Consider the following 25,805-nt stretch of genomic DNA (forward strand, 5'->3'; position numbering starts at 1 on the left):
CCTATTGTTGTATGTGTTGGTTGTTTTCATTGTTTGCTAATATAAATAACCCTGGGAAACACATCTGTGTGGCTTTAGATTCTTGATGCAAATTGCTAAGCTGGTTTCCCAAAAGGCCTTGCTATTTGCTCTTCCTCCGTTGGTACAATACTTCTCTTGCACAGAGAAGCTCTGACATTTACGAATTTAATTATGAAAAAAAAAGGTAGCTCATATTTATTTGCATTTTTGAAGACTACTAAGTTTAAACTTTTTTCATTTGTAATTTGACTTGATACAGGGAAGTAAGTGTGTAGTAAGTTTTGTGTCACTGGATGAAGGTCACATATATTATACTGCACAGAGTAGAGTCTTCGGCTGTCCTGTACCTCCGAATTTAAAAAAAAAAAACAACCTCACCATGTGAGCAAGTCAATTATTAGTGCTGTGCTGATAGCATTAGTATCACAGAGCTTTGCCAATTCTCCCAAACGGAGAACCAAACTTGAGTGGTTCCATATCTAAATGGGGAAAAAGTAAATGAATAATATATAAGTGAAGATTGCAACTAAAGCAAAATTATTACAATATACTTCTGTAAATGACTTTTCATTTCATTGTTAGTACCTGGTTTCAATAGGCACTCTTATAATATGGTAGATTTGAAAAGAGTTTAAAGATAAGAAGCTTTGGTAATGTGGTCTAAGAGATGGAAACTTCCACTTCTTAGAACTCTACATGGATATCCAATGGAAAAAAAGAGGGTCTAGGCTAAAAGAATTGAATTCTCTCTTAGTTTTGAAAATGTTAAGACAGGAAATGCATTGGCACTATCTGTTTATGTAATGCACAGTTATTCAATAATTTTCACTAATTAAACCCCTCCAATGTCTGACCAGCTCCTTTCCTGCTAGAAAGGACAGTCTCTTTTTCCTCCAAGGTCTAGATCAGAATCACTTTTCCTGAGTTCCCAAGAGATGGAATGAAGGCAATGGGAAGTCTAGTGACACATTTAACATTGTGTTAAGATCTAGAGGGGGAAGGGGAATTGGATAAACGTGGTCAAAATGTACAAACTTCCCATTATAGGATAAATAAGTACTAAGGATATAAAATACAACATGATGACTAAAGTCAACACTGCCATGTGGTATATCTGAAAGTTGTTCAGAGAGCAGATCCTAAGAGTTCTCATTACAAGAACAACTAAATTCTCTCTCTCTCTCTCTCTCTCTCTCTCTCTTTTTAATACCAATATGAGACAATGGATGTTAACTAAACTTACTGCGGCAATCATTTTACAATACGTGTAAGTCAAATCATTATGTGATACATCTTAATCTTATACAGTGCTATATGTCAATTATATCTCCAAAACAAACAAAAAAAAAGATTAGACTTTTTTTTTTTTTTTTTTTTTTTTTAACATCTTTATTGGGGTATAATTGCTTTACAATGGTGTGTTAGTTTCTGATTTATAACAAAGTGAATCAGCTATACATATACATGTGCTCCCATGTGTCTTCCCTCCTGCATCTCCCTCCCTCCCACTCTCCCCCTCCCACCCCTCCAGGCTGTCCCAAAGCCCCGAGCTAATATCCCTGTGCCTTGCGGCTGCTTCCCCCCAGCTATCCACCCCACCACGTTTGTTAGTGTGTATATGTCCATGACTCTCTCTCGCCCTGTCAAAACTCACCCTTCCCCCTCCCCATATCCCCAAGTCCGCTCTCCAGTAGGTCTGCGCCTCCATTCCTGTCTTATCCCTAGGTTCTTCATGACATTTTTTCCCCTCAAATTCCATATATATGTGTTAGCATACGGTATCTGTCTTTGTCTTTCTGACTTACTTCACTCTGTATGACAGACTCTAGGTCTATCCATCTCATTACAAATATCTCAATTTCATTTCTTTTTAAGGCTGAGTAATATTCCATTGTGTATATGTGCCACATCTTCTTTATCCATTCGTCCGATGATGGGCGCTTAGGTTCTTTCCATCTCCGGGCTATTGTAAATAGAGCTGCAATGAACATTTTGGTACATGACTCCTTTTGAATTTTGGTTTTCTCAGGGTATATGCCCAGTAGTGGGATTGCTGGGTCATATGGTAATTCTATTTGTAGTTTTTTAAGGAACCTCCATACTGTTCTCCATAGTGGCTGAACCAATTCACATTCCCACCAGCAGTGCAAGAGTGTCCCCTTTTCTCCACACCCTCTCCAGCATTTATTGTTTCTAGATTTTTTGATGATGGCCATTCTGACTGGTGTGAGATGATATCTCATTGTAGTTTTGATTTGCATTTCTCTAATGATTAATGAGGTTGAGCATTCTTTCATGTGTTTGTTGGCATTCTGTATATCTTCTTTGGAGAAATGTCTGTTTAGGTCTTCTGCCCATTTTTGGATGGGGTTGTTTGTTTTTTTGTTATTGAGCTGCATGAGCTGCTTGTAAATTTTGGAGATTAATCCTTTGTCAGTTGCTTCATTTGCAAATGTTTTCTCCCATTCTGAGGGTTGTCTTTTGGTCTTGATTATGGTTTCCTTTGCTGTGCAAAAGCTTTGAAGTTTCATTAGGTCCCATTTGTTTATTTTTGTTTTTATTTCCATTACTCTAGGAGGTGGGTCAGAAAGGATCTTGCTGTGATTTATGTCATAGAGTGTTCTTCCTATGTTTTCCTCTAAGAGTTTGATAGTTTCTGGCCTTACATTTAGGTCTTTAATCCATTTTGAGCTTATTTTTGTGTATGGTGTTAGGGAGTGATCTAATCTCATACTTTTACATGTACCTGTCCAGTTTTCCCAGCACCATTTATTGAAGAGGCTGTCCTTTCTCCACTGTACATTCCTGCCTCCTTTATCAAAGATAAGGTGTCCATATGTGCATGGGTTTATCTCTGGGCTTTCTATCCTGTTCCACTGATCTATCTTTCTGTTTTTGTGCCAGTACCATACTGTCTTGATTACTGTTGCTTTGTAGTATAGTCTGAAGTCAGGGAGCCTGATTCCTCCAGCTCCTTTTTTCGTTCTCAAAATTGCTTTGGCTATTCGGGGTCTTTTGTGTTTCCATACAAATTGCGAAATTTTTTGTTCTAGTTCTGTGAAAAATGCCAGTGGTAGTTTAATAGGGATTGCATTGAATCTGTAGATTGCTTTGGGTAGTAGAGTCATTTTCACAATGTTGATTCTTCCCATCCAAGAACATGGTATATCTCTCCATCTATTTGTATCATCTTTAATTTCTTTCATCAGTGTCTTATAATTTTCTGCATACAGGTCTTTCGTATCCTTAGGTAGGTTTATTCCTAGATATTTTATTCGTTTTGTTGCAATGGTAAATGGGAGTGTTTTCTTGATTTCACTTTCAGATTTTTCATCATTAGTATATAGGAATGCCAGAGATTTCTGTGCATTAATTTTGTATCCTGCTACTTTACCAAATTCATTGATTAGCTCTAGTAGTTTTCTGGTAGCATCTTTAGGATTCTCTATGTATAGTATCATGTCATCTGCAAACAGTGACAGCTTTACTTCTTCTTTTCCGATGTGGATTCCTTTTATTTCCTTTTCTTCTCTGATTGCTGTGGCTAAAACTTCCAAAACTATGTTGAATAAGAGTGGTGAGAGTGGGCAACCTTGTCTTGTTCCTGATCTTAGTGGAAATGCTTTCAGTTTTTCACCATTGAGGATGATGTTTGCTGTGGGCTTGTCATATATGGCCTTTATTATGTTGAGGAAAGTTCCCTCTATGCCCACTTTCTGGAGGGTTTTTATCATAAATGGGTGTTGAATTTTGTCAAAAGCTTTCTCTGCATCTATTGAGATGATCATATGGTTTTTCTCCTTCAATTTGTTAATATGGTTTATCACATTGATAGATTTGCGTATATTGAAGAATCCTTGCATTCCTGGAATAAACCCCACTTGATCATGGTGTATGATCCTTTTAATGTGCTGTTGGATTCTGTTTGCTAGTATTTTGTTGAGGATTTTTGCATCTATGTTCATCAGTGATATTGGCCTGTAGTTTTCTTTCTTTGTGACATCCTTGTCTGGTTTTGGTATCAAGGTGATGGTGGCCTCGTAGAAGGAATTTGGGAGTGTTCCTCCCTCTGCTATATTTTGGAAGAGTTCGAGAAGGATAGGTGTTAGCTCTTCTCTAAACGTTTGATAGAATTCACCTGTGAAGCCATCTGGTCCTGGGCTTTTGTTTGTTGGAAGATTTTTAATCACACTTTCAATTTCAGTGCTTGTGATTGGTCTGTTCATATTTTCTATTTCTTCCTGATTCAGTCTTGGCAGGTTGTGCATTTCTAAGAATTTGTCCATTTCTTCCAGATTGTCCATTTTATTGGCATAGAGTTGCTTGTAGTAATCTCTCATGATTTTTTTTATTTCTGCAGTGTCAGTTGTTATTTCTCCTTTCTCATTTCTAATTCTATTGATTTGAGTCTTCTCCCTTTTTTTCTTGATGAGTCTAGCTAGTGGTTTATCTATTTTGTTTATCTTCTCAAAGAACCAGCTTTTAGTTTTATTGATCTTTGCTATCGTTTCCTTCATTTCTTTTTCATTTATTTCTGATCTGATTTTTATGATTTCTTTCCTTCTGCTAGCTTTGGGGCTTTTTTGTTCTTCTTTCTCTAATTGCTTGAGGTGCAAGGTTAGGTTGTTTATTCGAGATGTTTCCTGCTTCTTAAGGTGGGCTTGTATTGCTATAAACTTCCCCCTTAGAACTGCTTTTGCTGCATCCCATAGGTTTTGGGTCGTTGTGTCTCCATTGTCATTTGTTTCTAGGTATTTTTTTATTTCCTCTTTAATTTCTTCAGTGATCACTTCATTATTAAGTAGTGTATTGTTTAGCCTCCATGTGCTTGTATATTTTACAGATCTTTTCCTGTAATTGATATCTAGTCTCATGGCGTTGTGGTCAGAAAAGATACTTGATACAATTTCAATTTTCTTAAATTTACCAAGGCTTGATTTGTGACCCAAGATATGATCTATCCTGGAGAATGTTCCATGAGCACTTGAGAAAAATGTGTAATCTGTTGTTTTTGGATGGAGTGTCCTATAAATATCAATTAAGTCCATCTTGTTTAATGTATCATTTAAAGCTTGTGTTTCCTTATTTATTTTCATTTTGGATGATCTGTCCATGGGTGAAAGTGGGGTGTTAAAGTCCCCTACTATGAATGTGTTACTGTCTATTTCCCCTTTTATGGCTGTTAGTATTTGCCTTACGTATTGAGGTGCTCCTATGTTGGGTGCATAAATATTTACAATTGTTATATCTTCTTCTTGGATCGATCCCTTGATCATTATGTAGTGTCCTTCTTTATCCCTTTTAATAGTCCTTATTTTAAAGTCTATTTTGTCTGATATGAGAATTGCTACTCCAGCTTTCTTTTGGTTTCCATTTGCATGGAATATCTTTTTCCATCCCCTTACTTTCAGTCTGTATGTGTCTCTAGGTCTGAGGTGGGTCTCTTGTAGACAGCATATATAAGGGTCTTGTTTTTGTATCCATTCAGCCAATCTGTGTCTTTTGGTGGGAGCATTTAGTCCATTTACATTTAAGGTAATTATCGATATGTATGTTCCTATTCCCATTTTCTATATTGTTTTGGGTTCGTTATTATAGGTCGTTTCCTTCTTTTGCATTTCTTATCTAGAGGAGTTCCTTTAGCATTTGTTGTAAAGCTGGTTTGGTGGTGCTGAACTCTCTCAGCTTTTGCTTGTCTGTAAAGGTTTTAATTTCTCCATCAAATCTGAATGAGATCCTTGCTGGGTAGAGTAGTCTTGGTTGCAGGTTTTTCTCCTTCATCACTTTCAGTATGTCCTGCCACTCCCTTCTGGCTTGTAGGGTTTCTGCTGAGAGATCAGCTGTTAACCTTATGGGGATTCCCTTGTGTGTTATTTGTTGTTTTTCCCTTGCTGCTTTTAATATGCTTTCTTTGTATTTAATTTTTGATAGTTTGATTAATATGTGTCTTGGCGTATTTCTCCTTGTATTTATCCTGTATGGGACTCTCTGTGCTTCCTGGACTTGATTAACTATTTCCTTTCCCATATTAGGGAAGTTTTCAACTATAATCTCTTCAAATATTTTCTCAGTCCCTTTCTTTTTTTCTTCTTCTTCTGGAACCCCTATAATTCGAATGTTGGTGCGTTTAATGTTGTCCCAGAGCTCTCTGAGACTGTCCTCAGTTCTTTTCATTCTTTTTTCTTTATTCTGCTCTGCAGTAGTTATTTCCACTACTTTATCTTCCAGGTCACTTATCCGTTCTTCTGCCTCAGTTATTCTGCTATTGATCCTATCTAGAGTACTTTTAATTTCATTTATTGCGTTGTTCATCGTTGCTTGTTTCATCTTTATGTCTTCTAGGTCCTTGTTAACTGTTTCTTGCATTTTGTCTATTCTACTTCCAAGATTTCGGATCATCCTTACTATCATTATTCTGAATTCTTTTTCAGGTAGATTGCCTATTTCCTCTTCATTTGTTAGGTCTGGTGGGTTTTTATCTTGCTCCTTCATCTGCTGTGTGTTTTTCTGTCTTCTCATTTTGCTTATCTTACTGTGTTTGGGGTCTCCTTTTTGCAGGCTGCACGCTTAGACTTTTTTTTAAAAGCCTTCTTAAGATGCCATATGATCCCACTGTTTTTTTTTTTGATCCCACTGTTAAACTGGCCCTAAACTTACTTTGTATGGAAAGACGCTATTGAAAATTTAACTCAGTCTTATTCTTTTGTTCCCAGTCCCCAAACTTGTCACAGGATGTTCACATTTCATTTTGTATCTGTAACAGCAGAAGCCTTTTTACACGTCTGCAGTCCTACCTCCCACAGAAACTGGAAATGACTTGTACCAGCTCAGGAGATCCGTTATATGTTTAGGAATTTTGTGAACCAACTGTTAAAGACAGCCATTTTAAATTACATAAACTTAAAATTTCATACACTATATTAGAAAAACAAAGGTTAATAAATATTCCAAACTCATCATTTCCTAATTATTTTACCATCTTTTATTACTATCTATGCTCTTGAGTTCGTTTGCATGTATTGCATTGATATGATAGATTCTACAGAATGGTGCACTACCACACATCTCTTCCCAACTTCTCATTCAGTGATATCACATTGGTAGTTTGAAATTCACCACTGCAGTATTTACTCCACTGAAATTGGAAAAAAACTGCAAATAAGAGTCTCCCACACCCAGTCCACACCATGTCCGCACCCCAGAAGAGACAGCCATTGTTAAACATTTGCCAGCACATCAACACACACTAGGACGTGTTCTTTGGTGAAGAAGGTAGGGCTTTATGGCAAGATCTTGGGCTTCAAAGTCAGAGAAACCTGAATTTGCATACTGTGGATTTGAGCAAGCTATATAACTTCTCTGAACCTCACATTTCTCATCTATAAAATGGGAAGAATATCTGTCTCTTAAGATTGTTTTGTTTCATTTCGAGATATTGACAATCTAATATATGCCAGGTATTTTTCAGGGTGGACTGTTAGGTCAAGAAGGTGCAGTAAATGCTAACTATTATTATTTTTACTACTATAATTATTCTGAATTGTAAGACCAGACACTATAAAACTCTTAGAGGGAAACATAGGAAAAACACTCTTTGATGTAAGTCACAGCAAGATCTTTTTTGACCCACCTCCTAGAGTAATGAAAATAAAAACAAAAATAAACAAATGGGACCTAATTAAACTTCAAAGCTTTTGCACAGCAAAGGAAACCATAAACAAGACAAACAGACAACCCCCAGAATGGGAGAAGATATTTGCAAATGAAGCAACTGACAAAGCATTAATCTCCAAAATATAGAAACAGCTCATGCAGCTCAATATCAAAAAAACAAACAACCCAATCCAAAAATGGGCAGAAGACCTAAAGACATTTCCCCAAAGAAGACATACACATGGCCAAGAGGCACATGAAAAGATGCTCAACATCACTAATTATTAGAGAAATGCAAATCAAAACTACAATGAGCTATCACCTCACACCAATCAGAATGGCCATTGTCAAAAAAATCTATAAACAATAAATGCTGGAGAGGGTGTGGAGAAAAGGGAACCCTCTTGCACTGTTGGTGGGAATGTAAATTGATACAGCCACTATGGAGAACAGTATGGACATTCACTAAAAAGCTAAAAATAGAACTACCATATGACCCAGCAATCCCACTACTGGGCACATATCCTGAGAAAACCATAGTTCAAAAAGACATATGTACCCCAATGTTCATTGCAGCACTATTTACAATAGCCAGGACATGGAAACAACCTAAATGTCCATCAACAGATGAATGGATAGAGATGTGGTACATATATACAATGGAATATTACTCAGCCATAAAAAGAAACAAAATTGGGTCATTTGTAGAGATGTGGATGGATCTAGGGTCTGTCATACAGAGCGAAGTAAGTCAGATAGAGAAAAACAAATATTATATGTTAACACATATATGTGGAATTTAGAAAAATGGTACAGATGAACCTATTTGCAGGGCAGGAATAGAGACGCAGACGTAGAGAAGGGACATGTGGACACAGCGGGGGAAGGAGAGGGTGGGATGAATTGGGAGATTAGGATTGACACATATACACAACCATGTGTACAATAGATAGCTAGTGGGAACCTGCTGTATAGCACAGGGAGCGCAGCTCGGTGCTCTGTGATGACCTAGATGGGTGGGATGGTTGGGGGAGTTGAAGGGAGGTCCAAGAGGGAGGGGATATATGTATACATTCAGCTGATTCACTTCGTTGTACAGAAGAAACTATCACAACGTTGTAAAGCAACTATACTCCAATAAAAAAAAAAGGTATAATTCTGAGAGTTTATCATGTAAGATAAGGCAAGGAGAAAACTTTTTCTCTTCCTGTAGTAGAAATAGCTGTGATAGGGCTGCAAACAGTCCAATGCTAAATAAATAAAGAGGAAGAAGAGAGGGAGGGAGCATGGGAGGGAGGAAATGAGATTGCAGAAGGACACAGGGACAAAGTGTGAAACCCGTGTGTCCCACTAAAAAGCTGGGCCCAGATTCTCAGACCAACTAGCACACCTTGAATGTTTCCAAGCAAGAGGCTGTCACAGTAAGATTTGTGTTCTGGATTATTCTGGCATCAGCAAGCAAATGAAATGCAGAGACCAAAGCTGATGCGTGAAACTAATTGGGAAGCTACTGTATGGTCTCAGTAAGAGATGGCAATGGTTTAAAGTAAGTTAGAGCTGTAGAAACAGAGAGCAAGAGATGGTAAGAGAGGTGGAAAGGAGTTCTCCTCTTACAGAAAGGTCTTGCCATCCTCCCATCCTTCCTGCAGAGATAAAGAGTAGCTAGATTAAATGCTTGAAATATTTCAATCTATCATGAGGTTTGAAAAAATACATTCTTACCTCCCTCCCCTTGCATTCTTGATTAAAATGATCGTCACTGGGCAGCACTAAAAAAGATAATAGCATTAAATATATTTTTATTGACCAAAACAATTAACTAAGAATAAAATGAGAAATTGATAAGCTATCTGGAACTCACTAGAACAGGAATTGACAAACCCTTTCTGTAAAGGGCCAGAGAGTCAATATTTTAGGCTTTGAGAGCCACACAGTATCTATTGCATCCACTCAATTTGGGGGTTACAACATGAAATCAGACATTGACAATACTTCGATGAATAAGAATGGCTGTGTTCCAATAAAGCTATTTCTGAAAACTGAAATTTGAATTTCTAAACTTTTCAGGTGTTACAAAATATTCTTTTTAATTTTTTTTTCAATCATTTAAAAATGGAAAAACCATTCTTACTTGACAGGGCATCTGAAAACTGGTAGTAGGCTGGATTTGGCCTGTGGCCATAGTTTGCTGATCCCTAGACTAAAGCATGGAGAGTCTTCTGTAGTTATCACCGAAAAATTCCAAAAATTTTGTATTAAAAGTCATGGAAAACCATTAAAAGAAAACTGCACTTGAAAGAGATTAAGACACCACCAGAACAGACTGAGGGGAGGAAAGATGTCTGGAGAAATATCTTAGATCGTACAAGTGAACCACCTTACTCTTGAGGTGAAAAATTAGATCTAGAGAAAAAAAAGAAAAATGGGCTTTGGAACTTGCTTGTTCCAGAATTGCCTTTGGAGCATCCGGGGATTGACAATCATTTTATTCTATCTCTGCCATTAAGAAACTTGTTTTTGAAATGGATGTGATTTGAAAAAATTATTTAATTGGAAATTGAAATCCAAAGAGACAGAGAAGATGTTTGCAGAATGCTGAGTGAGCTAAAATGAGATTAATCTTCAGGTCCACAGATTAGAGGCCACAGGGCTGGGAGACCACATAGATGGATATCAAACCCTACTGATAGCCTTTGAGAAAACAGCTCTAGGACAGAGGCCAGATCTGAGATGAGCAAATTTCACTCTGATGTTCCAAAAAAGTAATGTGTATCTTAGAAATGACATTTTAGGAAAGCTGATCATGGCCCCAAAAGAAATGTACATGTTGACGATGAAGCAGAAGGATTATGTATCCAAAGTAAAGAAATCTATTAAGGAGAGAAACCCAAGAATAAAGCCACAGTAAACTTATTTCCTGTATTGATACTGTTAGTAGGTAGGTGGTTCGGGAAAGCAACATAGATATATTATGACAGAATTTAACAAGGCAGATGCGAGATCTCTCCTGACAACTTTTTAGACCCAGTGGAGAAATCAGAATTTGATTTTTTGTTTTTGATAGGAATGGGTCCAGTGGTTTTCCTGGTCACTTCCATGAAGTTTTATCCTCTGGGAGAGGAGGAAGAGAGGGAGGGAGAGAGAGGGAGAGAGATTGGGAGGAGGAGAGAAGAAAAGAGGAAAGGGGGGAGAAAATGTGTTTTTGGAAAACATGAGCGATTTTACTAACCTCAAAGATTCTTTTTTTTTTTTTTTAAACAATCTAGCCTCAACAGGCACTCAACATGCTAGGAGGATGGTCTCCGACATTTTCAAATTTTAATATTTTATTATTCAGTGTCCGAATGCAAGTCAAATGGAGAGCCTGATCCAGGCAAAATTCCACACCCTGAGAAGAATCTTTCGGAAGTGTTTTCACTTCTCTCTTATGCCCCTTATGTACAGTGGACACCTGTGACGCTACATCCCACAGTTTGGCCTGGTGATGACTTGCTGGTGGCCTGGTGTGCTAATGACTGGTAAGTAGGCTGCCAATGACCCCTCTTCTTTAAGATCCTGACTTTCTATCTTCTATATCTTGAAGGCAAGCACTGGACTTGGAGTGAGAAGACCAGGGTTTGAGACCCAGCTTTACCACTTACCCACCATGTGACCTTGAGCAATCTCCTTATCATTAAGGCGATACTTCATGGATGGGAGTTGTGAGAATCAAGTGAGAGAGTGAGGTCTGAGAATATTTTGCTGATGGCAAAATTTTGAGAGACCGTATATTTCTTATTATTATTCTCAAAGTAGCCTCTGGTGAAACCATTTATGCCTAGTCCTATGTCCTTCTTAAGCTCCATAGAAATTTGTGCGGTCTGTCCTCACATCATGGCCCGCCCCTTAACAGCTTCCCTTAAGTGGGCACACTTAAGAAGCAGGTGAAGGGGGGGAGAAGAAATAAAGTGGAAAGAGCTGGAAGGCTAGAGGTCTGCTCCTCATCCATCTCCATTTTCTTTGTGACTGGGAAAATCATACCCTATTTTCAGACCTCACATATCTATATAATGAGGGGGTTGGAATAAATCACTGCAGAAAAACTCAGTCAAAACCTCATTTCTAGATTCGTCTTTGGGCTGCATTTTCCTTTGCTTTCCTCTTTCCCCCACTTCCATTTTACAGCTAACCCTCCCCTCTGTGTCAGTATTTTTAAGCATGTGGTCCTGGACCACTTAATCAGGATCAGCTAGAAAGCTGGTTAGAAATGCAGATGCCTGGGACCAGCCCAGATTTACTTGATCAAAAAAAAAGTTTTGGAGTGGGGGCATGAGGTTTGGTATCATTACTTTAACAAACTCTCCAGGTGAGTTATGCCTGCTGGAATTTGCAAATTTCCACCCCAAGTTTCTTGCCTATAATCCAAGAGGACAGGACCATGTTTGTTTTGATTACAGCTGTATTCCAAGCACTTAGCACAGTGTCTGGCACTCAGATGACACTCAGTGAGATTCTTAAATGAGTCAGTTACTGAGTTAATGGAATGAACTCTGAGTTCTAAGGATTTGGTCCTACCCTTCACCGAAAATGTCTACCCCATTCCCTCAGAACCCTACTGGCTTCTGGATACCTAATCAATAAGGTCAATTGTCATGATGAGAGGTGCCAAAAGGACCAAAATGTGAATCTCTTGCTCCCACATGAGAGGGGCTCTGTGGACATTTTCCTCCTGCAAGTGTCGAGCGGGGAAGGATTTTTGGACAGAGGAGGACTTTGGTGTCCCTCAATCACATCACCTAAGAAGGCTATCTGCTTTAACTGCCATCATGAAACCTCCATCTCTCTGTGCTTAGAGCCTGGTGGCTCCAGTGTTCTGGTGTCTGAAAAGGTTAGGAGCCCCTAGAAGCACTCACTGGTACTGCCAAGGCTTGCTCGGTGATCACTCTGCATCCCATTTCCAGCTCTTTGGTTATACTAAATATGAATATAGTCCATATCTGAAACCTTGACTGTTAGTCCTGAAGTTGTTCATAGGGTTTTGTCACTTCAATTTGGGGGGCCTTGCAGCTTCTTTGACTGATCTAATCTCTTATCACTCAGATTCAGTATCTTCATGTGACCACCAATTTGCTCAAATGTCCTTCATTTATTCACAATTTACCCAACATGTATTGAGTATCTACCAGATGCCAACACTGTGCTGCGTACTTGGAATGAAAAGGTAAACAAGGCAAAATTTCTACATTTAAGGAACTCACATAATAAGAGATGGAGGGTGAGAGATACAGTAGAGGACCGCTGAGAGTCAAAAGGAAGCATTCAACCTAACCTTATGGGGTAAGATGGGAAGTTAGCAAAAGTAACACAAATGAGGAATATTTTCTTCCTGCATTCATTCTTTCAGCAGACATTTGCTGAGTACCCACCAAGTGCCAAGCACAGTCTGGGCTTTCTGGGAATATAGCCTTGAACGTTCCAGAGCTTGAATGAGTTCCCTAAGTAATCAAGGGGGGAGGATTTCTAAGGCAAGGATAGTGGCTGTATAAAGGAATAGAGGTAACCATCCAAAAAGCTGTCCTTAGTCTCTCTTGCTTTTTTCCTATCATCTCATTTCTTTTCAAAACATTCCAGTCCCTCTTCCTGTTGTGCTCCTCTACACCATAGGAAACAAGACAAATTTTTATTTGGTAATTTGCTAATGCAGACTCTCTTCCAGATAACCATGTACATAATGCTTTAAAGAATTTCATAAATGAAATTAAGGGCATTTAAGGCAGTCCAGTAGGAAGCATAAGTATGGGTTAAGAGATCGTGTGCTGACCACATCTAGTTCCCACTTCTAGGGCTGTGGTGAGTGGTAAAGCGGAGAGCTGTGGGGTTAAAAGCAACCCCAGTAAAGAAGTGATAACTGAAATCTCCAGGGCTGTAGAGAGAGCATCTTGTCGCCTCAGAACCTAGTAGAGCTGCTGGAGCAGCCCGCATAATTGCAGGCAAATGGGGTTCGCTTTTTCAGATACTCAGAAGAAATGGACTTGCTCACACTCTGAAGTGGTCCTTGCTGTTAGAAGCTTCCAGAACAGAGGAAGGTGGGGTGGTGGTGAGACAATGTTAACAGCAGAACAGATTAGCCAAGCTCTCAAAAATCTTTTTCCAGTTTCATTTGAATGATTTGGGTAACACAGAGCCACTATATTGCATTCAAAGGTGTTTTTCCCCTCCTGTCTAGAGCAAAAGTCTTTTCCTCTTTCTTCAACCCCTCTGACAATTTGTAGCTGGCACTGAGCACTTTCAATGTGGCGTTTTGATTTGGATGATGACAAGATATTTCTTGAAACTGATTTACTTTATGCCAAATATGAATTGGATTTGCAATGGTTGGTGCAGATGGAAAACCCATGAAAAAAATGTCAGAGCAGCCACACTGCAGGCCCAGGGGCTGTGAAATCAGGCTGCTTTCAGATGGGGATGTCCTAGGGCTCTAACTCCGGAGTTAGAAAGGAAAATTAGTAAGGTGATGGAGGAACATTCAATGCCCTTCAAACTGGGGTCTAGTTCTCAGTTTCTCAGAGAACGTCCTGACAGATAGGTGCACACAAACTCAAGCAACGTTATTACCTTCAGATAGATGCTCCTCCCAGGTCTCAAACTATTCTCTTATCATACAGTGAGTGTTTATTTCTCTCCCGGAGTCCCCTCTCCTTTCTGCTCTCCCTCTATCTCTGACCCTTGGCTTATCTCGCTTATCCTTGCTGTTTCTTCCTTCCTTTTCCTTCCTCATCTCCACACCCCCTAATCCCTGCCTACCTTCCTCTCCCTTCCCTGCTCTCATTCTGCCTCCTGATCATTTTGATGTGCTCCAACTGCTGGGACTCTGTTCAAATGGCTTTTTCTGCTATTAACAAGGAACACATCAAGAGCAATGATCAGAAACAGAACAGGAAGCTCTCATTCTACTCTCTCTGGGCTTTGACCTCACACAGTGGGTCAGTGGGGAGGAGGTGCCATGAGCACAGAACCCCCAGGCCTCTATGTGGGAATTCTGTAGACCCCTCCAATGGGGATTCTGTGCCTCAACAGCTTAAAAGAACCCTCTTTGGATCATCAGATTCAACAGCAGTCTACTGGCCCCTGCTTCTCTCTCCACTTAGACCCTCTCCTGCTTTAGATCAAGAGTTCTAGTACCAAGGAAAGATGAAGGCGACAATTATTAGCCCAGGGAAAACCTTTTTTTGCAACGTAATACAATTTCACAACCTCTTCCTGTTCCCATTTTGTAGTCTTTATTTCGTGCCACCTTAGTAGACTTCTTGCTTAATATGTGAATGGTCCTTGGTTTTCTCTCCTTGCCATGGCTCACAGGACCTTCTGTCCCTTCTTCTCCTCTGAGGCCACTCCTCTCACTCTCCCAGCTCCCTAACCCTTATGATCTAGACATGATGATGTTCATATATGTCTATCCCTGACCTTTGCACACAGTTCTCTTTGGTGGGAGCATTTGTTCCACCCTTTTTTGTCAGTGCACCTGACTAGCCCTTATTCGTCCTTTCACTATAAGCTTCACAGTCAACTCCTCCAGGAAGCCTTCCTTGATTCCTATATCCAGCCATCCATGTGCATGTCCTCTTCCCCTGACACACACACAAGTATACATCGCATCCACTCAACTTATACCACCCCCCCCACACAGACACAGGTGAACGGAAATCCACACATTTACACTTATGCCCCCTACACATATGCCCAACTATACATATTAGATTGAACCATATGAAATTACCAATATTGGACTTTTTAACTTTCTAAAAGGATTCTAAACCAAATTCCAGTGCGGCGGGGGGAGGGGGGCAGGGGGAGCTTTTCCCCAACATTAACAATTCTCTGACACAGGCAGGGTGTTCTACAATTTAACTCAATTCAATTCTGACAACATCTACATGGAGATAGCATCAGATCCCTCAAGGCTAAGGGTTCAGTCCCACAAGATTGTTCTCTTCAGGTTGTCATTTGTGCTTCTGACTGATCAACTATAAATGTTAGGTTCTCATGACCCCCTCCTTAGGTCTGATTAATTTGCTAGAGCAGCTCACAGAACTCAAGAAAAGAGTATACTTCTGTTTGCTGGTTTATTATAAAAGGATATACGTAAGCATCCGGATGGAAGAGGTGCATAGAGCAAGGTATGTGGGGAAGGTCCTGGAGGCTCCATGCCCTCTGAGCACACTTCTCTGCCCGAATCCCCATGTGTTCACCAACCTGGAAGCTGTCCAAACCCCATACTATTGGGATTTTTATGGAGACTTCATCACATAGGCATGATCAATCATTAACTCCATTTTCAGCCCTTCTCCCTTCTCAAGAGAACGGGGGGGCAGGGCTGAAATTCCAAGCCTCTAATCGTGGTTTGGTCTTTCTGGTGACCAGACCTCATCCAGGAGCCCACCCAGAGTCTCCTTGTCAGAACAAAAGACACTCTGTTATATTCAGGAAATTACAAGGTTTTCAGGAACCTTGTGTCAGGAGCTGGGGTCAAAGACCAAATATTAGAACAAAAGATTCTCCTAGTGTTCTTATCACTTAGGAAATTCCAAGGGTTTCAGGAGCTCTGTGCCAGCAAGTGCGGATAGAGACCAATATCCATTTTCCACTATCTCACAACTACAAAAGAGTGATATCACACTATGCACTTTCAACTTATGTATTCTACAGCTTCTGCCCATGGATATACACCCTCTCCCAAATGCACATCCTTTTACACTCAATACAAAGCCCACAAAATACCCCTTCTACTAAGTATTATGTGGATGAATTGCATGATATCTTCATCTCCCTCATACTCAACATTTCTGGTGACACTGCACATTTCTGGTAGGAAGATGAACGTTAACTTGTCTCAGGATACACTTTGAAAAGATGTGCCTTGCTCCTCTAAGGCCAAGGAAGCCTAGGGTGGTTAATGAAAGGACACCTGGAATAAAGTCCCCTCAGCATTTCAATAATTCCATCCCACTGTAGAGTAGAATAAACCCCTAAGTCAATTTAGAGAGGTTTCTGCAAGACAGCAAGGTGTTTGAAACCAGTGCAGAAAGTACAGCATGGAATAGGATAAAAGAAATGCAATTCAGTTCCACAAAAATTGAGAACTCACTATGCACCAGTGTTACAGACTGAATTGTTTCCCCAAAATTCATATACTGAAGCTCTAACCCTCAATGTGACTGCATTTGGAAATAAGGCCTATAAGGAGATAATAAAGGTTAAGAGAGGTCAGAAGGGTAGGACTATAAGCCAAGAGGGCTGGTGTCCTTATAAGAAGAGGAAGAGATACCAGAGTTCTCATTCTCTCTCGCTCTCTCTCTCTCTCCTTGCACACAGAGGCAAGGCCATATGAGGACACAGCAAGAAGGCACCCATTTACAAACCAGGAAGAGCAGCCTCCCCAGGTATCAACCCTGATTTGGACTTCTGGCCCGCAGAGTTGTGAGAAAATACATTTATGTTGCTTAAGTCACCCAGTCTGTGGTATTTTGTTATGACAGACCTAGTAGACAAATACAGACAGGCACACTATTCTAAGCATGAACAATAGGGCAATGGGTAAACAGATGAGGTCTCTACACCCCTAAAGCTTACATACTAGTGGAGGGAGACAAACAATAAACAAATGCGTAAATAGCTTGATTAGCACGAAGAAGAAAAACACAATAAGGAAAAGAAACAGAGGAAGTATTTGATTAATAAGGTAGTGAAATGTCTGTAGGGACTTGAACACTATGATAAACTTTGAATTTAATTCTGTGAAATGGGGACACAACGCAGGGTTTTGAGCGGAGCAGCGACGTGATCTGACTTATGTTCTAAAAGAATCACTCTCCCTAAAATATCGGAGGACAAATGCAGGTTTATATTACTCTACTTTACACTATCTTATATTAACAGATAAAGGCTTGGATATACTTGTAGTATTGCAGTGTAATGCCTAATGGAAAACGGGCAGTAGATAAATAAATTAATGAATGGGGGATAAGCATACATAAACTTAAATTCTGCCTTTATGACTCACTCACTAGCTGTGTGAGTTTTGGCGAGTTGCTTAGTCTCTGTGAGCCTCATTTTTTTCCTTTTGAAAAAAGAACTAATACCTAACTTCAGATTTTAATGTTGAAGGGAAATAGGGCATGTTATGGAAAGTGACTTGCCCATGATTTGCACTAAATAAATACAGTGGATTTGACCTGGATGGGCTTATCCACTTTAATTGTGTAAGGGTGGTATCTGCTTCAGAATGAGAGGGTGACAAAGCCTGGGTGAGTTTCTGAGGCTGGATTGGTGATTCCTTGAGAATACTGTGTGTTTTAGAGCTGTCCCAGGGCTTAATCCAGCTCCCAGAACTCTGTGTGACTGACTGGGAAAAAATTGTCAACAAAGTAATAATAGCTAATCTCATTGAAGCTTCTCTCCCAGCTGCTGTGCTGAGCCCAATCATCTCACTGAATGAGTGAATGAATCCCTTAACCCTAGGAGGTCGTAAGACTGTAACATATGCAATTTGCTGATAAGGAAATTGATATTCAGAAATGATAATTAATTTACCCAAGATCACACATCTAAGAAGAAGAGAAGCAGGGGTTTGAATCCAGTTTTGCCTGGACCCAAAGCTCTGGCTTTTACAAATTCTGGCCCCTCCTCAGGCCCTCCAGAAACCTCACAATCCGTCAGTGTAAATATATCTTGGTAGAGCCTACATTTTTACATTCTGAGTTGGCCCCTGTGGTACTCATTAGCTCTATTTTCCAACTATTTCTGGCTCCTGACCTTCTGAGAATACTGCAGGGGTGTGTTTCCCTGTCTCCTTTGGTGTTAGGCATAGCCCTAGGACTTGCTATGTCTAATAAAAGGTGAGAAAAGTAAGGCAGTCACTTCCAGGTAGAAGAGTTAAGAAACAGTGCCTGATTCACCACAGTCACCCTTTCCCTATAGTGGATGTGAGTATGGAAGGAAGTGACACAATGGAGCTCCCCTCTGCCTGGGTCCTTGGGTTACTATGGTGAGTGGATGCCCCTGGTGATCTGCCCAGGACATGTGCTGTGGGGGAGAAATGGTGGGGCTGCAATCTGGGTGTTAGCTGTGACCACGCTAATCCTGGCCCTGTGCACCTCTGGGTGTCCTTCCTGCCTGCCCCTCCCAAACCTCTTCAGGATGCATTTCTCAATTCCAGCTGCTTTCAGGCCACAGTCAGTAGAAAGCACTGGAGTGGGTTAGGGGGTGGAACGAAGGGAGAAAACAGAATCTTCTTTCTCCTCACTGCCATGGCTGCATCTCTGGCAGCAGCTGTGTCTCTGCCACAGCTCTAGCTCTGGCTTGATGCATCCCCCATGGCTCTGACCTCTTGTAGAGGACCACGGCCCTTAGTTCCTCCCACCCAAGGGTGGTAGTGGCTTCTTGCTCTTTCTGGGTGGCTAATTTCTGGGTTCCTTCCTTCTCATTTGGTTTATCAGACTCTTTCAGCCCTTGTGTAACTCTTTCTATACCATGACTTTCCTCTGTTGAAAATACTCCCAAGTGTTTTTTGTCACCTGGCTAGACCTAAGTACTACAGTCCATTTTCCAGGGTGATTTCTGAGGAAAAACATATGATTCTGGTTCCACACAAAACATGCAGATGGTGCTTAATTCATTCTTGTTGCCTTGCAATACATAACAGCACTCTCCCTCCTTCCCCTGCCTAGGACTTCAGGCCTACAACGTGTCTTTCTGGAACTCAATATCCCTTTTCTGAGGATAATTAAGATAATGTCATTCAAACAAATAGAAAATATTCTACTGATGACTGACTCCAATTCAAATGTCTCTGGCAAGAACTTTTAAACAAAGGAGGGCTCCAATCTATGCAAGTGATCTTTTGAAGTTTCCGCTTATTTCCCGTTCTGTTCACTCTTGGTCTGTGTACTTACTCATATGTGTACTTATGAGTAACTATGCAGGCTGGTTTTCTGTCCTTATCATCCGAGTTTCTTGGGTTTCCACATAGTCCTGACAGATGAAGTTCCCCGTGCTTCATAAACAGGACCTCATTGCCTCTTCTTGGACTATGATTTTGATCAAAGCTGAGCCTGAGCTCAAAATAAACAGAATGAATATCGCTGGGTAGTCAATAACAAACAGAAGTTACCAGCTGGAGGGCCTCAGGCCAACTGCAACCAGCAGAAAGATTCTGTTGGTACTACCCAGACCTTTGTTTTTTTTTTTAACTGGAATGTGTTATCAAGAAATCAAAGTTAGACATTTCATATTTTAAAATCCCAATGTATTCTGTCTATTGGAAGATTGGGAAATTTGGACCCATGAGGTCCTTTTCTTACAAGGTAACAAGTTTCCTAATTTAGGCATTTGCTCTCTAGGTCACTACAGTCCCCACGGGCTCCATCAGGCACTTACTTCACCTGTCTGGACCCAGCAATCATTTGAGTTTGTGTCCCCTGTGATGGGCTGTGGCAGGAGGGACAAATAAGTCTGTATAGTGTTAAGCCATTGAGATTTAGGGCTTATTTGTTGCCACTGCAGAGCCAGTCTATGTGACTAATACATGGGGCTTTTCTGTTGTCACTGGTATAATCTATGGGGAAATAAGAACATACTCTTGAGTAATCTCTGTACCAGGATGTGTTATTAGCCTGGGTTCCCAAGAGAAACAGAACCAATAGGAGATAGATATAGATATATAAATATATTTGTTTGGCCTACACAGACCATTATATGTTACACATACACACACAGAAACATATATATATATATATATATATATATATGAGAAAGAGAGTTAGAGACGTGTTTTAAAATAACTGGCTCACATGACTGTGAGGACTAACAAATCTGAAATTCACGGGGTAGGATGGCAGACTGGAGATTCAGGTAAGAAGGTAAGAGCTGATGTTGCAGTCTTGAGTCCAAAGTCTGGAAACTCAGAATTTCTATGTTGTAGTCTGGAGGCAGAATTCAATCTTCCTCAAGAAACTTCAGTCTTTGATCTTAAGGCCTTCAACTGACTGGATAAAGCCCACCGGCATTATGTAGAGTAATCTGCTTTACTTAAAGTTTACTGACTGTAAATATTAATCCTACCTAAAAAATACCTTCATAATAACATCTAGACTAGTGTTTGACCAAACAGCTGAGCACCATAGCCTACCCGAGTTGACACATAAAATTAACCATAACACAGGCTACACACAAAGTCTCAGGACTGTCTTATCTTTCTGATCTATTGACTGTTCTGTGGTTGGAAATCTGAAAAATTATGTCTATATTAAGAGAAACAGATACAGTCAGCAAGGGAATAGAAAATTCTCTTGAATTTTTAATATAAGATAGAAAAAATTAAAGGAAGTGTCAAAACATCTCTCCACTACTTCGCCCATTGCCCTTTGCCAGTCCAAGTACTTAAGTGCATATGTTTGCACTACATTCATCTGCATGGCCCATGGACCTGGCTTCTGATGCCGGCATTAGCTGCCATACCCTCCTGACCTCTAGAGAACCCAAGGCTCTCATTACTTTCCCTGCCTTGGCTCCTCCCCAAGCATGAAAGTATTTTGCTATGGGTCAAAAAAGAAGTGAAGGTCAAGGACACAGTGAGGTTGTAATAGTGGGGGTGGGGAGGAAGAAAGAGGGATTGAGCAGAGAGTCACTGCAAGGAGTAAGGGTTCAAAGCAGAAATCAGACTGGGACAATTGCTCCCTTCTATTCAGAGAGGATATCCTGGGAGTTTCCTCTCTCCATGCTCTTCTCTCTCCTGTCACAAGGTAGTAGGAAGGGCCAGGACTGAAGGAAGGCTTGCAATCCACTCCCAGTCCTCCCAACCCCCTTTCCACCTCCTGCCCCTGGAAGGTCAAGTGGGATCCAGGTGGGTAGTGTGGAGAAAGGTGAGTCAGGAGCAGGCCCCAGAAAACTGCCTTAACCTATCTACGGGGAGAAGAACCCACAGAGGCTAGCACACTGTGGAGGGAAGACAAATTAGACTGAAGCCCCAGGGAGCAATGAAGGATGGACTTGGCCGCACTGTCTTTCCCATGATGTTTCATGATGAGGACGCCAGGGGAGTGGTTGCAGCTCAGGCAGATGGCTGGGGCAGGATTCGCCCTGACACACATCGAATCAGCTCAAGGCAGTTAACAGCTCAGGCTTAAGCAGACAGGCTCCAATTAGGATCCCAAACTCAGCTACTCACCACCTAGTTGAAATTTAAGATATTATATAATCTCTCCAACTCTCATTTTATTTGTAAAACAAGGATTAAAAAGTTTCCTTTTAAGGTTGTGATAGAAATTATAATTACTACCACTTATGGGTTCTTCTTATGGGTTCTGTGTGCTTTCTATACATCTATTCAATCTAACCACATAATGAACCTTAGAGGTACATGAGGTTGCTCTTTGCCTATTTGGAGCCTATGAATGAAGCAGTAAAAGATACTTTACTTCCATCTGTCAGAAGATTGTCATAATATACTGTTTTTGTTAGAATAAGAAATTCTATTAGCATCTGCTGGGAAACGCGGGCAATAAGCATGTTGGTCTCTCACGTTGATGATGTAAATGGTGTTCCCTTAGATCTGGTGCCTTTGTGCACTCTACAATCGACACAACTGCATGCAGCACACCTGTAGCTACGATTGCTATCCCCATTTTATAGATAAGGAAACTGAAGTTCTCAGAGGTTAAGTAATTTGGCTGAGATTATGCCAAGAGGTATCACTGTGCTTTCAGCTGAGGCAATCAGCACTGTGACAGGTACAAAGTAGGTTCTCATGAAAGATTAGATGCAATTTTTGTTACTGTAAGAACTGCCTCAAATAGGCAAAGTGGAGTTCGTTTACAGGTTTTTGCCTTAAAATGGGGATTATTCCAATGACAGTGTAATGGATAGATTAGAAAGGGGAGAAGATAACTGCATTACATGAATGAACTGGTCCAGCAATATTAATTGGCTTGTGAGCATAGTTTAGTTTTTGATGTTGTAATGCAGCTTTTTTATGTGTGTTTAAAGCTTTGCTAATTATTAAAATGCCTTGAATCTGTCGCATACTTTATCCTCTTCAAAGGGCTTCTACATTTACTCCTGGATTGTAAAGGACGCATGGTATCTTCCAGATTTCACACGTATAAAAAGGGAGACTCAGGATCTAGCATGGTCCCCTGTTTATGTGTTAAAGGACTGGGTCAGTGAGCCTTGAATCCTCTGCTCAGGAACAATGATGAATCCCTGAAGGAACTGGCTCCAGGGCCCTGGTCACCTGCTGAGTCCTTCTCTCCTCAACCCACTGGGTAAAACCCACAGGGATACAAAACTAAGAGGGAGCACTGAACCTAGAGAGCTCACCAGTTGGTCCTCAGACAATGTCACTTTGGACAGAGAAGCGGTGAAATAGAGGCACACTCAAACCAGGAAGCAGTGTCCAAGTCCCGCTGCCTCTCATGTAAATGTGGGGACACACTAATGCAGCAAAGGGTCGTTGTGAGGTTTAAATGAGCTTATATACGTAAGGGTTTAGAATGGCACTTGACACATAGCCTGTAAAAGTGACACACACACACACACACACACACACACACACACACACACACACACACACACAATTACTCCCTTCCAGAGGCAGAAGTAATCAGTTCTACCGGGTCTGTTAGGCATCAGAGAAGGCTTCACAGAGGAGGTGACAGTCCTGTATATTTTCCTCAAAGGGCTTAAGAAATGCTTCGAAAGAAGAAACCAGAGCACACAGCATGATTTGAGTCCTAATCAGTATTGTTTGAAGTGGGGGGCAATCTCCACAAATGAATGAGAACTTGCCGAGTGTTCGGAAATGCTAATTTTAAGGATATATTTCAAAACCAAACAACACACTTCCCCTTTGATTTTAAACTGAGAAGACAAAACATAAGGTAACCTTTTCTTGATGACTCAGGATTTAGCCTTTTGCTGTTGGTAATCTTTTCTCAGGGCACCTCAGAGCTCTTCCTAATTGGCTGCCTAAATTTATACACAACAGTCAAGAGAAGGATCTGAGAGAGACAGCTCTCTGACAATGAAATGACCAGGCACTGCTTTGCTCCTTCCAGGCCTGTTACACCTACTTCCATTTCCACAGCGCTGTTCAATCATCAGGAATGTGACAGTGTGTGTTAGTCACTGTGCCCTGAAAATACAAAGGTAAATACGACATCTGTGAAGGACGAGGGACGTCTTTGAGTGGCAGAGACAAAGAAATGGAGGTGGTTGCAATGCAGAATGAGGGGCAGGGGGGTAGAGATAAAAGTTTCGTTGGGCCTGAAGCTTATATGATTTAGTGGGGTCCTCTTGAAAACAATAATATTAAAACCAATTTACGAAAGAAGGTTCAGAAGTAAATGAGTATTTATTCAGAATGAGAAAAATCAACAAATATCTAAATATTTTCAGATGCAGGTCCCTGTCTTCTGAGATCTCTTTGCACAAGTTACAATAAATAAACATACATATAAATTCTCCTTGACTGCTCACTGCCTTCTCTTCAACACCTGGAACACTCTATGTCACAAATGATGCCTAGTACCCAAAGAGGCCCATGTGTGGAGGGGTCCCAAACCTTAGGCATCATTAACTTCAAGGTCAATCCACCTTTGAGAGTGAGTGGTATGTATAATGATGTAAGTAAATGCAGGACGGGAGCACTAAGCCTAAGATTCAGGAAGCCTTCCTGGAGGAAGAGACCCATGAACCGAGCCTGAAGGGATATAAGCAATTAGCTAGGGGGGTGGGGGGGGCAGTGGCTTCCAGAGAAGGGCAGAAGCCTGTGCAAAGGCTACGGGATGGGAGGAGGGGAGTAAATTTGGGATACCTGTGCTACTGTGCATTGGCTGCTATGATTTAAAATGTATTTTTAGGTTGGGAAGAATATTTAGAGCAAAATTTCACACTGACTTACATAATTTGAGCCCTGGAGCTTGGAAAAGTGAGCAATCAACATCAGAGACAGAACAGCAGCCCACCTCATTGACAGATTCCAGACCTCCAGAGTCAAAGTGCTTCCTTTTTCATTACTCAGAGCCCTTCTCCTGGGACTCTTAAGCCCACTTCTTTCTCATTTGTGGGAATGAATGCAAAGGAACCTTCTTCTTATCAGGGGTGCTTGTCAGTCTGGCCTCTTTCTCCTTCCTCTTTACTGCCTTTCCTTAGGTTTCTGACTTTTCTGAATAAAAGATATCACCCCTCCTCCCCCAGTCTCGCTAGTTAAAAAGAGGATGCTTTAAAATATTGTATTTTGTGCTAAAACCAGCAAACCTTACAAGGACTAATCCTGAACACAGTAGATGCTCATTAAATGTTTGATATACGAGTGGGTCAGTTGCAGAATCCCAGTCCCCAGATTCCACTTAATCACTGGGAGGCTTTCAGGCAAGTTCCTTCGCCTTCTTTTCTTCATATCAGGAGGCTAAATGAGATATGCAATTCACTCTGTCATCAGATTTGCTGAAACCTACAGGTGCAAAGATGAAGATGGCAGACCCTGCTCTGGAGGAGCCTCAGGCTCAGTGTGGGAGCTCAGTATAGAAACAAGTGATTAAACTCTGGTGCAAAGGGCTTTGATCGAGGGGACCAACATGGTATGCACGTAAGGAGGCTATGCTGGAGCTGAGTGTGACAAGGAGAGTCTTCCAGGCAGACATGTGGAAAGAGACAAATCCAGGCAGAAGGCGAATCATGTGCAAATATGTGGAGGATGAGCAAATAGTGCTGTGATTCTGGCACGCAGGCAGGAGGGAGGAAATGGGATAAACAAGTGGGCAGGGAGCCTGATGCAATGGTTTTGAATATGGGGATGAGCACTTTGAATTTGACCCCATAGGAAACAGGGAGGCAATGAGTAAATTTCAGCAGAGGAATTATACACAGTTATGTCTTTGTGTCTGCTGTGATGTGGTAGATGGGCTGCTGTGTGTGTGTGTGTGTGTGTGTGTTGGGGGTTCGGTGGGGGGAGACCAAGTAGGGAGGTGACTTCAATAGTGTTCCCCCAACTCCAACCCCCCCATGGACACACTCCATCATTTATAGCTAATTCATTGTAACTAATTTAGGAATTCTCACCCACTCCAGAGATGAGCATTCAAGCAGAAAAATCT

This window comes from Phocoena phocoena, chromosome 17 (genome assembly GCF_963924675.1).
Source record: "Phocoena phocoena chromosome 17, mPhoPho1.1, whole genome shotgun sequence".
Lineage (NCBI taxonomy): Eukaryota > Metazoa > Chordata > Mammalia > Artiodactyla > Phocoenidae > Phocoena > Phocoena phocoena.